The following is a 6000-nucleotide window of genomic DNA, read 5'->3' on the forward strand; positions in this document are numbered from 1 at the left end:
CTTTGCGTAGACTGCGTCGCCTGGTGCAAAAACCCGGTGCTTGCTTGATGAGTCTGGTGGTTTTTCCGGGTTGTATGTGGGGTGTAGTCTGTCGAGTGGGGACCTTAGTTTCCTCCCCATTAGTAATTCTGCCGGGCTTTTGTTTGTCGTTGTGTTTGGGGTTATATGTTGTATTAGCAGCATTTTATTTATTTTTTCTTGTATTTCCCCGTGTTCGATCTTTTGGAGGGTTTTCTTTGTAAATTGAACCATCCGTTCCGCCCTACCATTGGCCGCTGGATGTGCCGTTGCTGTCAGTGCGTGTCGTATGCCCCGTTCCGCTAGGAATTTTTCGAATTCTAGCGAGGTGAATTGGGGCCCGTTGTCTGATACGATGACATCTGGGAGGCCGTGGGTTGCGAAGAGCTTGCTGAGTACCTTGGTGACCGCTTCTGTTGTGGTGGTTTTCATGTTGCTTACCTCCAGCCAATTGGAGTAAGCATCCACCGTGATGAGGAATGTGTTTCCTTTTCAAAACTTCCGGTTTGTCGGCTTCGCGAGCGGCAGGGATTTGCGACTCTCTGCGATCCCTGCCGTGCTAGCCGTTTTTGGTGCTCCGATCCGGATGGGTTCGGAGCTAGGCTACCCTGCAGGGGTAGCTGAAGATAGGGGGGATCCGGAGAGGGGTGTTGCAGACCCCCTCCCCGGCCGGCAGAACCCCCTTTTCCCAAGACGGTGCAGCGGCGGTCCGCAATGGCCGCCACAAAGAAGCCGGCAGCTGGGTAAGAATGCGCAGGAGGAAGAGGAGAAAGCCTTTGAGAGTGAAAGTTTTCTTGGTTGATCCAGGACTCTAAGATACATTTAATATAATTCCTGGAAATTATGGTTTTTTGGATGATTCTTTCCACAAGAGAAAATAAGCGGCAATTTTGAGGTGCTGAAAGGAAAGTTTATTCTTCCTCCCGACGGAATTAATAAGTGGATATTGAGAAACCTGTTTTTTTTTTTTCAGGTAAAACTAGCTTTATGTGATAAGTCGGAAGGGAGAGGACAAAAAAGATATTCATTTGGTCTGATGTTGTTGGAGGAGATGCCTTAAGGATTTGAAGACAGAAATATAATTTCAATAAGGCTTTAAAATACAGATTTGGATGTTCTTTTTTCTTTTGTCTGATACTACCCCTGGAAGAGAAAGGGAGAACTTTGTCTTGGCTTGCATTGATTGAGGACTTTGGGATTGTTCTATCTTTTTCTTGAAATATCTTGGTTGGTGTAAGAAGAAAGAGGGAAAAAAGAAAAGAAAAGAAAAGATTTATAATGGCTTTTCCTTTTGAGGATCTGAGGGAAGAATATGAGCAAACAAAAACAGACGGTAAAGATGGTATGGAAAAAGCCTTCCTTTTTTTAGAAATGGCGCTGGTTAACTATCAACAGACAATACAACAGATCGAGGCAGAAGAACAACAACAAGAAGAAGACAAAGAAGCCATCTTTAATGAATTTCAAAATTTAACTAAGAAAGAAGGAAGGAAGAAAGCGAGGAAAATGAAGGACTTAAGATTTAAAAAAACATTCAAGAAAGAGAAAAATAAGATGCAAAATAAATATAATGATAGTAAACAAAAGAAAAAGGGAACACAACAGAGAAGGGATGCTAGCAAGGCAGAGGCTAGAAGAAGGGGGGGTAGGAAGATTTGGTGGGGGAAGAAAGAAAGGGGAAAGGCGGAGAAAAGCCACAAAGTTTTGAAATTAGATGGGAAAAGAGGAATTTTTTTTAGGGACAAAGGGTAAAGTACAATTTCTTTAAAAAAGATTTTGCAAGGTACATAAGATGGTATTGTAACACTTGTATTAGAAATAGAAAATTAGAATGGCGTAAGAGTTAATAAGAAATTAAAATGTTGAAATGTTTAATAATGATTGATTTTAAAATTTAATAAAATATTAAAGGGAATGTTTAGAATATTGAGTTTTAATTAAAGAGTTTAATATGACTATGGTATTGATGTTATTATAAAACTATTATAGTAGCATTTGTTTTTTGAAAAGGCAATGGGAAAGCTATAAGATTTAATATTTAGATTTATTATTTAACTATGTATTCAATCATTTTGGATTTATTACTCTGTTTTTATTATTATTTAAAAAAAAATTTAGTAGATAGAATGTACCAAGCAGAATCAGATTGGGTATTAGGTGTTATTTTAAATGTTAATCTAATTAATTTAGGGGGAGGATAGAAAGGCATCATACTCTGAGCAGTGATTTCAGGAGAAATTCTTTTTCTTTTTCTTATAAGGAATGAGATAGAGGGATAATAAAGAATGGGCAAAAGATACAAATATAATGATTTAAATTAAGATGGATTAAATAAGATAGAATTAAGAAGAGTGAAATGTGTGGAGAAGTTTTTATAGAAGATATAGAATGGTAAATAAAATAGGTAATGATATGTAAGATGAGCATGAATATAATTGAAGCCCACGTAAAGAGAGGTACCTGGAGCCAAGTTACTTTCCTAAAAGATTTTTTATATGTTTGTTTGTTGTGTGTTTATGTTGTTGGAAGAATTAATAAAACCTTGTAGAAATACAGAATGAGAATAATGGTAACCAAGTCAGAAAGAAATAGATGAAATAATAATAGTGAAATTGAATAAGAGTAAAGAGAAGTAAAGAGAAATTGGATAAGAGGTATTTTTATGCTCATATGGAAATGGCTTAAAATAGAATTATATTGTATAAAATAAGGTTTTATCTGACTTGTAAAACTTATAATGGAAAAAGGTTCAAGTATGTAATGGTTGATGATGATTTGTTTGTTTTTGAAATTAATAAAATTTGTTTTTTTAAAAAAGGAATGTGTTTCCTTTTGTGGGCCCAGCAAAGTCTATGTGGACCCTGGACCATGGCCCCCTGGGGGTTTCCCATTCTAGGATTGGCGCGGCGGGAGGATTTGGTCTGGTTTCTTGGCAACGTGAGCACTTGGCCACCCAAGCCTCGATCTCCTTGTCCGTGCCTGGCCACCAAGCATAACTTCTGGCCAAGGCTTTTGTCCTCACAATGCCCGGGTGCCCTTTGTGCAACAATTTTAATACTTTCCCTTGCAATTTTTCTGGTATGACCACCCTGTCCCCCCATAACAAACAACCTTTCTGTAATGACAGTTCTGTTTGCCGGTTTCGGAATGTCCTGAATGATTCATCGTTGTCTTGCTTCGGCCACCCTTTTTCTACCCAATGTAATACCCGCGCCAGACGTTTGTCTTTATTAGTCTCTCGGGCAATGTCTGACGCGGTTATGGGTAGGTCGGGCAATGCCTCTATGCTGAGGGTGGTCGTCGTGGGGGCTGGGTCGGCGTCTAGGTCGGGTAGTGGCGAGCGGCTCAGCGCGTCTGCATGGGTGATCGTCTTACCGGGTCGGTGTGTGAGCCGGTAGTTGTAGGCGGCGAGGAACTCGAACCACCTTGTCATCCTGGGGGATAGGATGTTCGGGGTGGCCTTGTTCCCAGCCAGGATTCCCAGCAGCGGCTTGTGGTCTGTGATAATGGTGAATCGGCGGCCGTAGAGGTACTCGTGGAACTTCTTTACTGCTGCAACGATGGCCAGGGCCTCCTTGTCCAACTGGCTGTAGTTCCTTTCTGGTTTGCTGAGTGTTTTTGAAAAGAATGCGATGGGTGCTTCTTTTCCGTCCAGGAGTGTGTGGCTGAGGACGGCGCCGACGCCAAAGGGTGAGGCGTCGCATGTGACGGCAAGTGGTAGGGTCTCATTATATTGTATGAGGATGGCATCCGAGGTGAGCAGGTCCTTGGTTTTCCTGAATGCGGTGTCCTCACGTTTCCCCCAGGTCCATTTGGCCGTCTTATCCAGGAGCCTATGCAATGGCTCCGCTGCGGTCGCCTTTTGGGGCAAGAACACATTGTAAAAATTGAGCAGTCCCAGAAATGCCTGCAGCTCTGTTTTGTTCTTGGGTGTGGGGGCTTCTTTTTTTTTATTTTTAAAACAAGTTTTATTGAAAATTTCAACAACAAACAAATCATTACATATTTAAATCTTTTCCTGTCTTTCTACAGGAATTTCCCCAATATTCTCATAAAACACAAACAAACACAAACAAACATTAAAAAAATCTTTTAGTAAAGTACCTTGGCCCCAGTTACCTCTCTTTGCATGGGCAGTGCATATCACTCTTCACAATTCTATCTTATTTAATCCATCTTAATTAAATCATTATATTTATATCTTTTGCCCATTCATTATCCCTCTATCTCTTCTTATAATAAAAAGAATTTCTCCTGAAATCACTAATCAGAGTATGATGCCTTTCTATCCTCCCCCTAAGTTAGTAAAATTAACATTCAACATAACAAATACCCAATTCGGTTCTGCTTGGTACATTCTATCCACCAAAAATGTTTAAATACATTGTATCCTCCTTTCCTTCAATATTTTATTACATTTTAAAAATCAATCATTATTAAAGACTTCAACATTTTAATTTCTTATTAAATCTTAAACCATTCTAATTTACTATTTCAAATATAAATGTTACAATACCATCTTCTGTACCTAGCAGAATCTTTCTTACAGAAGTTTATATTTCATCCTTTGTCCCTAAAAAAATTCCTCTTCTCCCATCCAATTTTAAAACTTTGAGGCTTTTCTCCGCCTTTCCCCTTTCTTTCTTCCCCCACCAAATCTTCCTACCCCCCTTCTTCTTCTAACCTCTGCCTTGCTGGGATCCCTTCTCTGTTGTGTTCCCTTTTTCTCTTGTTTGCTATCATTATATTTACTTTGCTTCATATTTTTCTCTTTCTTAAATGTTTTTTTAGATCTTAAGTCCTTCATTTTCCTTGCTCTCTTCCTTCCTTCTTCCTTAGATAAGTTTTGGGATTCAATAAAGATGGCGTCTTCGTCTTTTCCTTGTTGTTGTTCTTCTGTTTCCATCTGTTTCATTGTCTGTTGGTAATTGACCAGCGCCATTTCTAGAAATAGAAAAGCTTTTTCCATACCATCTTTGCAGGCTGCTTTTATTTGCTCATATTCATCCCTCAGGTCTTCAAAAGGAAAAGCCATTATAAATAAATCTTTTCTTTTCTTTATTCCTCTTTCTTCTTACACCAACCAAATATTCCGAGAGAAAGGTAAAACAATCCCAAAATCCACAATCCTCAATAAATCCAAGCAAGCCAAAATTCCCCCTTCCTCTTCCAGGGGTGGTATCAAACAAATAAAAAGAGAGTCCAAATCTATATTTTAAAGCCTTATTAAAATTATGTTTCTGTCCTCAAATCTTCAAGGCATCTCCTCCAACAAGATCCAAATTTATATATTTTCTTTGTCCTCTCCCTTCCGGCTTAATTCCGTCGGGAGGGAGAGTAAACTTTCCTTTCAGCACCTCAAAATTGCCGCTTTTTTTTCTCTTGTGGAAAAAATCATCAAAAAACCATCTTTTCCAGGAATTAAATTAGATAAATCTCAAAGCCCTGGGTCGACCAAGAAGAACTTTCACTTTCAATAACTTTCTCTTCTTCCTCCTGCGCATACTTGCCTGGCTGCCGACTTCTTTGTGGCGGCCATTACGGACCGCCGCTACACCGTCCTGGTAAAAGGGGGTTCTGCCGGCCAGGGAGGGGGTCTGCAACACCCCAAACCCTTCCTCCGGATCCCCTTACCTTCAGCTACCCCTGCAGGGCAGCCTTGCTCCGCACCCGTCCGGATCGGAGCCCCAAAACGGCTAGCGCGGCAGGGATCGCGCAGCTTCGCGAATCCCTACCGCTCGCGAAGCCGACAACCGGAAAAAACCCGGGTGTGGGGGCTTCTTTGATGGCTTTGATTTTGTTTCCGGTTGGGTGGATGCCATGTCGGTCTAGGAGGTACCCTAGGAACTCGACCTGCTCTGTGCATAGCTGGCATTTCTCTCTCTTCACTTTTAGCCCGGCCCCCTTGAATTTTTCTAGTACCTCCCTTAGGCGACCCTCTAGTTCTTCCTGGTTGGCTGCCGACACTAGTACGTCGTCGAA

This window comes from Notechis scutatus, chromosome 5, assembly GCF_049901735.1.
Source record: "Notechis scutatus isolate UNSWTSFEM ecotype Mainland chromosome 5, rNotScu1.2, whole genome shotgun sequence".
NCBI classification, from domain to species: Eukaryota; Metazoa; Chordata; class Lepidosauria; order Squamata; family Elapidae; genus Notechis; species Notechis scutatus.